An 11,991-nucleotide genomic window follows, 5' to 3' on the forward strand; every position below is an offset into this window, starting at 1 on the left:
GTTGGGAAGCAATGGTTTTTGCGACAAATATGCACTCTTAATATGGATAGCTGGCTTTCTACATGGGGAAGTACTTGTAGGTAGTGTTCACAATGCAATGAGAATTGATTCATCATTCTACAAAAGATGATTGTTGGAAATAAGGACTATGAATTAACTCATTGACGCGTTCGTGGTTTAATAAAACACCTACAAAAACTAAATATCATTTGTAGTCCGTCATTTTAAAAATGGAAGTGCTCAAAGAAAACGTTGTTTCGTTCTAAAGTTTAGTTTGTTGCTATTAGTGGGAGAGGAGACTGGAGAGTACTTGATAATACCTCATTGCACTCGGGGGTAATGGTCTCTAAATGGTTGGGAAGCAATGGTCTAAGTGGACTGTGATCTGATAACGGAACGTGGAGACATCAGGTAGATGGAGGTAGTCCCTGATAACAATAAAAAAAATGGCTCTGAGCGCTGTAGGACTTAACATCTGAGGCCATCAGTCTCCTAGAACTTAGAACTACTTGAACCTAACTAACCTAAGGACATCACACACATCCATGCCCGAGGCAGGATTCGAACCTGCGACCGTAGCGGTCGCGCGGTTCCAAACTGAAGCGCCAAGAACCGCTCAGCCACACCGGCCGGCGCCTGATAACAGCTAGGTGTTGGAATTGGCTATGTGTTGGAAAAGACAGTTAATTACGTTTGTTCCGATGCAAACATGTCGCGTTTTGCGTGTGCCGGTTTCCCTTTTTTTGTCCACCTTATTTGTGGAACAAATACTATAATCCAGTTAGAGACGGTTAGTGGCTGTTAGCAGTCCTCGTTTCGTAATCAGACGGTCGCATCTGAGAACTGTTTGAAAGCAGCCAAACTACTCGTACAAGCGGGGTATGACAATTGGTATGGGAGATATGGTAGTTTTAACTGTGGGTCAAAGCGAGGTTGCCAACTCTTATTGAGACATATATATTTATAGCACTGCGAAAATTAATCTGAATGCGCTAAGAAACGTTTTCATTGATACGTGGAGAAATGAGTCGCATAATTCTGCTGGTGTGCCGTAGATCGCCGAGATTACGTAGAATCTGACCGTTGCCTTAAGGATCGCTTCACGTGACGCCACGTTAAGCCGCCGATATACGGACCGTAAATCGGAACGTCAGTGGTGAGGTGGGCCGAATGTCTGACATCATGGGGTGTAAAACGCAGGTTGGGGCGTCTTTCCGAACATGTAGATCAATATCATGACAGATATTTCTTAGGTGTGTTTGAACGTATGCCAGTGAGATGGAAGAACGCCACCTACGTCACATGCACGCCATCTATTTTAAGTACAGTCTGGAGACGCCATATTGCCTCTGAGCTGAAGTCCAGATTTGGTGAGTTCTATATTACCACCCACGTTCTATGGATGCGAGCCGTTTCAAAGCACCAGTCAGTTCATCTGTCGATAAACTGTAGTTTAGTGGTATGATTTGATGGGGCGTGAATTGACGGGAAACGTCAAGTTGGTGGTTAATAATTTTCGAGTTTTAACTTGCTTGTTATGAAAATACACACATGCTCATAAATTAAGGATAATGCTGATACATAGTGAAACAACACTCTGGTGGGCGGTTTTCGGGTTCAAATCACCTCGGGGTATGACTATGCGGTGCATTTGACCTGCGATCGTCGCAAGGTGGTGATGGCAGCAGTCCACGTACGCAGAGGTGTGTTGGTGCATCTCCTAGTACGGTGCAGCGAGTAAGTGTGCTGAAAGTGGCTGAAAGAACACATATTGATGACTTTGTGAGGGGTAGAATACTACGGCGACTGGAAGTTGGTCAAACACAGCAGTTCGTATCACGGGCCTTCCGTGTGCCACAAAGTGTGATCTCAAGATTATGGCAACGATTCCAGCAGACAGGAAACGTGTCCGGGCGATACAGTACGGAAAGTCCACAGTGTACAAGACCACAAGAAGACCGATATCTTACCATCAGTGCCCACAGACGGCCACGGAGTACAGCAGGTAGCCTTGCTCGGGACCTTACCGCAGCCACTGGAACAGTTGTCTCCAGACACACAGTCTACAGACGACTGAACAGACATGGTTTATACGCCCAGAGGCCTTCAAGGTGCATTCCACTGAGACCTGATCACAGGAGAGCCCGTAAAGCCTGGTGTCAAGATCACAGTACGTGGTCATTGGAACAGTGGTCCCAGGTTTTGTTCACGGACGAGTCTGAACAGTGATTCTCGCCGGGTTTTCATCTGGCGAGAACCAAGAACCAGATATCAACCCCTTAATGTCCTTGAAAGGGACCTGCATGGAGGTGGTGGGTTGATGGTGTGGGGTGAAATTATGATTGGTGCACGTACACCCCTGCATGTCTTTGACACAGGAACTTTAAAGGGTCAGGTGTATCGGGACGCCATTTTGCACCAGTATGTCCACCTTTCCAGGGGTGCAGTGGGTCCCACCTTCCTCCTGGTGGATGATAACGCACGTCCCCACCGAGCTGCCATCGTGGGGGAGTACCTTGAAACAGAAGATATCACGCGAATCGAGTGACCTATCTGTTCTCTAGACCTAAACTCCATCCAGAACATCTGGGATCCTCTCCGTCGACGTATCGCTGCACGTCGTCAGATCCCTAGGACACTTCAGGAACTTCGACAGGAACTGGTGCAAGAATGGGAGGCTATACCCCAGCAGCTGCTCGACAACATGATCCAGAGTATGCCAACTCGTTGTGCGGTCTGTTTACGTGTGCATGGTGATCATTTCCCATATTGATGTCGGGGTACATGCGCAGGAAACAGTGGCGTTCTGTAGTACATGTGTTTCGTGGCGGTTTTCTCAGCTTATCACCAATACCGTGGACTTACAGATCTGTGTCGTGTGTGTTCCCTATGTTCCTATGCTATTAGTGCCTTTTTGCGTAGTGCCACGTTGTGTGGCACCACATTCTGCAATTATCCTTGATTTATGAGCATGATTGTACATCGTTTCAAAGCAAAGACTTATCGAACATCCATCATTTCACATTTATCTTAGTGCTATTTGTTATAGTTAAATACCAGATAATAAAGCCTTAAGAACATAGTAACGTAGAAGACAAAGTCGTCTCTTACGGAAGATTAGTGTAATGAATAGATACGCAAAGATATGAAGTGATGTGTTGGAGGTTCGCGTCTCCTTACACCAACAACTTTTTAGTCACCTTGGCGTTTTCTAATAGGTTCTGAGATTTATTTATTTAATTAATACAAGTATACTGTATAGCATTCGATGTTATGTAAATATGTGCGAGCTCTCTAAGGAGCATGTGTTCGATTGGTTTTAACTGCAAAACCGCTTACTTACTTGATGTAAGATGCGTTGCACTTTACTGTTTAAAATCTTGTATTTGACGTGTTCTAAAGATTTTGCTCCTCAACAGAATGGGCGATCAAATGTGAATGGCAGTAGGATTTTACAAAAAATTGAGAATAATGGAATAATTTTTTATGTTACGTGTAAGACTACTGCAAATTTTCATCCTGCTACTTGTACGGCAACTTTGTAAGCTTATGCCCTTACTGACTTATAACGTGTTCATAGATCCTGAAGTTTTTATTTATGCATACTGCAGATAGAACGACATGGCTACCTCATGGACAAGAGAGGAAACGTGCGATTTACTAGATATGATGTAGGAATTTTACGCCCTTCTATTTCGTAAACAAACTGTGTGATTTGCAAGCCACATGCAACCGTTAACTGCCACTGGAGCATGCTGTGATCGCGTATACCGTGTTCAGACAAGCGTACTGTATGCACAATCCACATCGTTTCTGAGTCTTCAGCAGCATGTTGGACTCGGCACACTCATCGTTGACGTTCGAATGCACTGTCCGTGTGCTAACGGCTTACTCTCAGTGGAGAGGACCAACAGGGGCGTTTCAATCTGTTGTCAGTGCTCGTCGAAAGGCTAAACGAAGTAATAATAAGCGAAATGATAATTAAATGGACACCCTAGCTGCAAACAGGCGTTGATGTACTTCATTGGGGACATGTTGAAAATGTATGTCCCGACCGGGACTCGAACCCGGGATCTCCTGCTTACATGGCAGACGCTCTATCCATCTGAGCCACCGCCTGGTAGATTAATCTGCCACGAGTAATGAGTATGATGGGCAAACATTTATTAGGCGCACTACGAATGTAGTGGTGTGGACATGTTGGGAATGTGGATCTCACAGGGAGCGTGCAAGTGATAAGTCCCTGGAGACGCACTATCCTCTGTGCCCGCGGTGGCTCAGATGGATAGAGCGTCTGCCACGTAAGCAGGAGATCCCGGGTTCGAGTCCCGGTCGGGGCACACATTTTCAACATGTCCCCAATGAAGTACATCAACGCCTGTTTGCAGCTAGGGTGTCCATTTAATTATCATTTCATTTCTAGCAAAGCTGCATGGTCATCCACGGTAACTGTTCTTTCGGGAACAGATACTACCGTCATATATAGTTAAAATATGGCTTCCCGGCCATTGACCTTCTTGTGCGAACGCACACGCTATGCCCGAACTCTTACGGGACTTGGTAGATTAATCTGCCACGAGTAATGAGTATGATGGGCAAACATCTATTAGGCGCACTACGAATGTAGTGGTGTGGACATGTTGGGAATGTGGACCTCACGGGGAGCGTGCAAGGGATAAGTCCCTGCAGACGCACTATCCTCTGTGCCCGCGGTGGCTCAGATGGATAGAGCGTCTGCCATGTAAGCGGGAGATCCCGGGTTCGAGTCCCGGTCGGGGCACACATTTTCAACATGTCCCCAACGAAGTACATCAACGCCTGTTTGCAGCTAGGGTGTCCATTTAATTATCATTTCATTTCTAGCAAAGCTGCATGGTCATCCACGGTAACTGTTCTTTCGGGAACAGATACTACCGTCATATATAGTTAAAATATGGCTTCCCGGCCATTGACCTTCTTGTGCGAACGCACACGCTATGCCCGAACTCGTACGGGACTTGGTAGATTAATCTGCCACGAGTAATGAGTATGATGGGCAAACATCTATTAGGCGCACTACGAATGTAGTGGTGTGGACATGTTGGGAATGTGGACCTCACGGGGAGCGTGCAAGGGATAAGTCCCTGCAGACGCACTATCCTCTGTGCCCGCGGTGGCTCAGATGGATAGAGCGTCTGCCATGTAAGCGGGAGATCCCGGGTTCGAGTCCCGGTCGGGGCACACATTTTCAACATGTCCCCAACGAAGTACATCAACGCCTGTTTGCAGCTAGGGTGTCCATTTAATTATCATTTCATTTCTAGCAAAGCTGCATGGTCATCCACGGTAACTGTTCTTTCGGGAACAGATACTACCGTCATATATAGTTAAAATATGGCTTCCCGGCCATTGACCTTCTTGTGCGAACGCACACGCTATGCCCGAACTCGTACGGGACTTGGTAGATTAATCTGCCACGAGTAATGAGTATGATGGGCAAACATCTATTAGGCGCACTACGAATGTAGTGGTGTGGACATGTTGGGAATGTGGACCTCACGGGGAGCGTGCAAGGGATAAGTCCCTGCAGACGCACTATCCTCTGTGCCCGCGGTGGCTCAGATGGATAGAGCGTCTGCCATGTAAGCGGGAGATCCCGGGTTCGAGTCCCGGTCGGGGCACACATTTTCAACATGTCCCCAACGAAGTACATCAACGCCTGTTTGCAGCTAGGGTGTCCATTTAATTATCATTTCATTTCTAGCAAAGCTGCATGGTCATCCACGGTAACTGTTCTTTCGGGAACAGATACTACCGTCATATATAGTTAAAATATGGCTTCCCGGCCATTGACCTTCTTGTGCGAACGCACACGCTATGCCCGAACTCGTACGGGACTTGGTAGATTAATCTGCCACGAGTAATGAGTATGATGGGCAAACATCTATTAGGCGCACTACGAATGTAGTGGTGTGGACATGTTGGGAATGTGGACCTCACGGGGAGCGTGCAAGGGATAAGTCCCTGCAGACGCACTATCCTCTGTGCCCGCGGTGGCTCAGATGGATAGAGCGTCTGCCATGTAAGCGGGAGATCCCGGGTTCGAGTCCCGGTCGGGGCACACATTTTCAACATGTCCCCAACGAAGTACATCAACGCCTGTTTGCAGCTAGGGTGTCCATTTAATTATCATTTCATTTCTAGCAAAGCTGCATGGTCATCCACGGTAACTGTTCTTTCGGGAACAGATACTACCGTCATATATAGAAGTAATAATAATAATAATAATAAAATAATGTTGCATTACATAGCAATTTCATACCTGAAGCAACAAAAGTCATGGGATAGCGATATGCACATATACATATGACGGTAGTATCGCTTACACAAGGTATAAAAGGGTAATGCATTGGTGATTCAAGTGGAAAGGTTTCCTCCGTGATCATGGCCGCCAGAAGGGAATCAGCAGACCCTGAACGCGAAATGTTAGTTGGAACTGGACACATGGGACGTTGAGTCTCAGAAGTTGTGCAGTCCTAAGGCACCGACTGCACACGGACCAGCGGAGCTTTGCGAAACCGCATCAAGAAGCCACTGACCCGCGAGCCGTGGAAAGAGAGGGCACAGCTCCAGGAAGACAGAGATCAGCGTCCCCTGTCAATGCTGACCTAACCAGCAGCCTTTGGTTGGTCGACCAGTTTGATCGCAGATTTCAAGAGCATCAGTACTGAGTAATAGGAAGACGATACTTAGACAGCGCTCTGTGAGTAGTAATAGAGCGCAAAAGTACGTGCATGTAGGAGGCATGGAAGCCCATCAACCCACCTCGTAACGAGAAGTGATGTTCCTTTCCATTTTAGAAATAAACCTTTCTGTTCATCTGCAAGTGTCACGTTTTGGATTCCTTCTGTCCCATCACAACTTCTCTCTTTCCTTGTTTGTGTCGATGCTGACTCCTAAAGCAGCCAATACAGCAGAACTTAATTAAGGAATTCAGTATTCCAATATCCACAGTGTCAAGAGAGTGTCGATTATACCAAATTACAGACATTATTTCTCACCATGGACTATACAACGGCTGACCATTTTACTTAACGACCGAGAGCATTGGCGTGTGCGTAGAGTTTTCATTGCTAACAGACAAGCAACACTGCCAAAATAACTGCAGAAATCAATATGGGGCGTAATGCAAGTTAGTGCAGCAAAATTTTCGGTTAATGGGCTATGGCAGCAGATGACCTACGCGAGTGCCTTTGCTAACAGCACGACATCGCCTGCAGTGCCTCTCCTGAGCTCGTGACCACATAGGTTGGACGCTAGACGACTGGAAAATCGTGATCTGGTCAGACGACTCCCGATTACAGTTAGTGTGGCCCGGACCACATGGAGCCATGGACCTACACTGACAAAGAGGCACTGTGCGAGCTGGTGATGCCTCCGTAATTGTGTGGGCTGTGTTTACGTAGATCTATGACAGGAAATGACTATGTTCGGCTACTTCGAAACCATTTGCAGCCATTCATGGACTTCATGTTCCCAAACAACAATAGGTTTTTTATATGGATGACAATTCATCATGTCAACGGATCTTAGTTTTTCGTAATAGATTTGTAGGACATTACGGACAATTCGAGTGGATAATTTAGCGGCCTTAAACCTAACTAAGCTAAGGACATCACACACATCCATGCCCGAGGCAGGATTCGAACCTGCAACCGTAGTGGTCGTGCGGTTCCAGACTGAAGTGCCTAGAACTGCTCGGCCACAGCGGCCGGCGTGGCGAAGCGGGTGAGTTGGTGAATCTAAGGCGAGGGGGGAGATATAACGTCTGTGCGTGCAAGTTATTACTTTATTTGAACTACTTCATTATGTTACTGTGGTGGATGTTCTTGAATGGGTTTGTTGCCTACTTAATGTGATACTGATTTTGCGGTGGTTAGAGGGGTTTTATTAGATTAACTAACGATTGAGTGTTAACTTTCGTTCGGTTATTTATTATGTTTTTCTTTTCTATGCTTACTTTTTCAGTTCATAACTTTTCTTATAATAATTCTCTGTAAAGAATAACTGTCTAAGATACATGATTTCATACACGTTAAAAACAAACACTTGAGTATTTAGTGTTGTTGCTATGGGGGACGAGGGAAACAACAGGGCCTCAACAGACAGCGATGCATGGGACATGTGGGAGCACTTGTCGTGACGGCCAGCCCTTTGGGAGTGAGTGAGGGGCTAACCACGCACACTGCATCTCGTCTCGCCATCTCGTCGTCTCGCCGCCTGCTATCTGTCAGTACGCATCGGCACATTATGGTGGCTATCAGACGCAGCACTGGCTCGAAAACATGCACACGCGCACACGTCAGCTGCTCTTAACTCACGCACGCGTAATCCATGACTACTGAACACACGATCTCCATTACTGCGACACAAAGGCTTCTGTAACTGCGACTGACATCATCTCTGAAAGCGCGACGAAGTGGTTACTGCCGTCGGCACAAGAGCAGTTTTCTTAAAACGCAGCCGATCGTGTCACGCAAGTCGGAGGTTTTCTTTGCATGACTGGGAGGGGAGAGAGGAGGGTGAGGTCAGAGTCTAGTCGAAATGTCATGACGCTCTCTGGAGTACTCTTCGAAGACGTTGCTAAGGTATTTCCGTGAAGCATGTACTCGCGATATCCAAGCGATGATGCCGATGGTTCCTGTTGGAAGATACTGGCAGTAAATGGTTTGTGGTGCTGAAACACATGTACGCTTGAGTGAAGCAGAGCTCTCTTGCTCATATTTCGTCACCTCTGCCTAGAGTCACCCGTCAGTAGTAGATATAGGGGTTGGGCAAAACTATGGAAAACACCAAATACACAACATGTTACCCAGTATGCTGAAGGAAAGCCGTTGGCATTCGAAATAGCTTCCAGTCATCTCGGAATGGATAAATACAGGTCCTGCACAGTTTTGAAGGACACCGTATACCCATTTTCCTGCAAAATACTGGTAAGTTCAGCTAACGATGATGGTGGTAACAGCGACAATGTTGAACCGTGATTTATTTTCAAAGAATATTCTCAAGAATTTATTTTATTTACAAGCGATTCATCAAGAACATTAACACATTTAATCACACTATGTAAGCATGGAAATAGTTGCCAGGGAGTAACTGATGAAATCATAACCAAATTCCTTTTAACAAATGGGAATTTTATTCACTTTAATAGTGCCTAAAAGCATTTTTTTAAAAGAAACACATTTAAAATTATAATCAGAAAGCACCCTCTAAATATCAAAGTTACAACTTATTCAGAGGCAGAAAGAAACAAGTTTTCACTGTATGAGCTTTCGGGCAGAGAACCTTGCCGCTCCCTTTTGACACGGCCGTAGTTACGACCGCTCACAACACTGCACAGGAGCCATTCGTGGCCAAATACAACAGAGCTACCTGCGACCTCGTCTAGCATGTGCATTTATTATCAAGCAAGCGTTTCTCCCCGTGTTTCCATATCTTTCACCAAAATCTTTATCTTTATAACTGAAGACACTGCGTCTCTGCGAACAGTGACCACTCTAACTAAAGAAACACACCGTCTGAGTCACTTGCTGTCCTTTGTTTGGGTCATCGATTTCGACTCTTAATATAAATCGTCACATTCGCGCAGCTAATCGAAGAAGAACAGCAATGTAAGATTTAAAATAAAATCTATGACAGTCTAAAAATGAAAGTAGATCATCGCGACTTCGTAACATACCATCGCTATTACTGCGAACGGCAGCTTATCGTCAGGGTGAGGTGTCACAGAAAAAATACAGAAAGTGTGCATATGAAATTGTAAGAAACCTTATGTATGTTTTATCAGGAGCTGATAATATATTTCAGCACTCTCAAATGCCGCGCGGGGTAACCGTGCTGTCTGAGGTGCTTTGTCACCGCTCGCGTGGCTCCCCCCGTCGAATGTTCGAGTCCTCCCTCGGGCGTGGGTGTGTGTGCTGTCCTTAGAGTAAGTTACTTTGAGTTATAGTAGGTAGTGTGAAAGCTGAGGGACCGATGACCTCAGCAGTTTGGTCCCGTAGAACTTACCACCACCACCACCCTCGAATGAATTAAATCCATCTCCATCTCACCCAACATCAGCCCACATAAATAGGTCTATATCTTTTTAATGCCCCATTACTAACATTTTTGTAGTGTAGTAACCCTTCTTCTTCTTTTATCACTTACGTGAATCTGAAGATGACCTGTGTCATGGACGGAAACCGATTAGCCAAATAAAACACAGCAAGTGGCCCAGATGGTCCAGATGGTATCTTCCTTTGTTGTAGATATCTTATCCCCAATATACAGGGTAGTTGAGCTGCCCCTACCATTGGGTTTTATACAATCCACGATGCTTTCTAAATCCACGTTCCATATTTCCATGTTTTCTCACTCGCTATATGTGAACTATCAGTCGTACTAAAAGAAAATGAACGGGAGCTTTTAGTAGAAAATGTAATGTAGTTAAACTTTGTACTGTGATAGGTTTTCGCTGGAGGTCACAGTTTTCGAGTTATTCAAGAAAAACGGCTTTAAAGGCCACTTTTGTACGTTCATCTAGAATAATTCGAGAACTGCAGAGTATAGAGAAAATGTGTACCAGTAAAAAAATTAACTGCAACAAATTTCTTGCAGAAAGGTCCTGCTCGTTTTTTCGGTAGGAGCAATAGCTCATGCCTAGCGAGTGTGGAACACTTACACGTGATATTTGAAGACACTGCAAGCTGCATAAACCTATGCATAGGGGAAACTTAATCACCCTGAATAGTGGGTAACTGGTGATCTTACACAACTGGCCATTAAAATTGCTATACCAAGAAGATATGCAGATGACAAACGGGTGTTCATTGGACAAATATATTATACTAGAACTGACATGTGATTTCATTTTCACGCAATTTGAGTGCATAGATCCTGATAAATCAGTACCCAGAACAACCACCTCTAGCCGTAATAACGGCCTTGATACGCATGGGCATTGAGTCAAACAGAGCTTGGATGGCGTGTACAGGTACAGCTGCCCATGCAGCTTCAACACGAGACCACAGTTCATCAAGAGTAGTGACTGGCGTACTGTGACGAGCCAGTTGCTCGGCCACCATTAGCAAGACGTTTTTAGTTGGTAAGAGATCAGGAGAATGTGCTGGCCAGGGCAGCACTCGAACATTTTCTGTATCCAGAAAGGCCTGTACAGGACCTGCAACATGTGGTCGTGCATTATCCTGCTGAAATGTAGGGTTTCGCAGGGATCGCATTAAGGGTAGAGTCACGTGTCGTAGCACATCTGAAATGTTACGTTCAAAGTGCCGTCATTGCGAACAAGAGGTGACCGAGACGTGTAACCAATTGCACCCCATACCATCACGCCGGGTGATACGCCAGTATAGCGATGACGAATACACGCTTCCAACATGCGTTCATCGCGATGTCGCCAAACAGGGACGCGACCATCATGATGCTGTAAACAGAGCCTGGGTTCATCTGAAAAAATGACGTTTTGCCATTCGTGCACCCAGGTTCATCGTTGAGTACACCATCACAGGCGCTCCTGTCCGTGATGCAGCGTCAGGGGTAACCGAACTGATAGTCTATGGTGCTGCAAACGTCGTCGAACTGTTCGTGCAGATGGCTGTTGTCTTGCAAACGTCCTCATCTGTTGACTCAGGGATCGAGACGTGGCTGCACGATCCGTTACAGCCATGCGGATAAGATGCCTATCATCTCGAGTGCTACTGATGCGAGGCCGTTGGGATCCACCACGGCGTTCCGTATTACCCTCCTGAACCCACCGATTCCATATTCTGTTAACATTCATTGAATCTCGACCAAAGCAAGCAGCAATGTCGCGATACCATAAACCACAATCGCGGTAGGCTACAATCCGACCTTTATCAAAGTCGGAAACGTGATGGTACACATTCCTCCTCCTTACACGAGGCATCACAACAACGTTTCACCAGGCAACGCCGGTCAACTGCTGTTTGT

The 11,991-nt window shown here is 45.9% G+C and overlaps 5 non-coding genes across 5 annotated transcripts; all 5 read left to right on the top strand.

The window, feature by feature from the left end:
* Positions 1-4,265: 4,265 nt before the first annotated feature.
* Positions 4,266-4,340, top strand: Trnat-cgu (transfer RNA threonine (anticodon CGU)). Its single transcript has one exon. It is a non-coding gene; the product is annotated as a tRNA-Thr (tRNA).
* Positions 4,341-4,705: 365 nt separating this feature from the next.
* Trnat-ugu (transfer RNA threonine (anticodon UGU)) lies at positions 4,706-4,780 on the top strand. The gene has a single exon. It is a non-coding gene; the product is annotated as a tRNA-Thr (tRNA).
* Positions 4,781-5,145: 365 nt separating this feature from the next.
* On the top strand, positions 5,146-5,220 carry Trnat-ugu (transfer RNA threonine (anticodon UGU)). The gene has a single exon. It is a non-coding gene; the product is annotated as a tRNA-Thr (tRNA).
* Positions 5,221-5,585: 365 nt separating this feature from the next.
* Positions 5,586-5,660, top strand: Trnat-ugu (transfer RNA threonine (anticodon UGU)). The gene has a single exon. It is a non-coding gene; the product is annotated as a tRNA-Thr (tRNA).
* A 365-nt stretch (positions 5,661-6,025) lies between these two features.
* Positions 6,026-6,100, top strand: Trnat-ugu (transfer RNA threonine (anticodon UGU)). The gene has a single exon. It is a non-coding gene; the product is annotated as a tRNA-Thr (tRNA).
* Positions 6,101-11,991: the final 5,891 nt, after the last annotated feature.

This window comes from Schistocerca serialis, chromosome 1, assembly GCF_023864345.2.
Source record: "Schistocerca serialis cubense isolate TAMUIC-IGC-003099 chromosome 1, iqSchSeri2.2, whole genome shotgun sequence".
NCBI classification, from domain to species: domain Eukaryota; kingdom Metazoa; phylum Arthropoda; class Insecta; order Orthoptera; family Acrididae; genus Schistocerca; species Schistocerca serialis.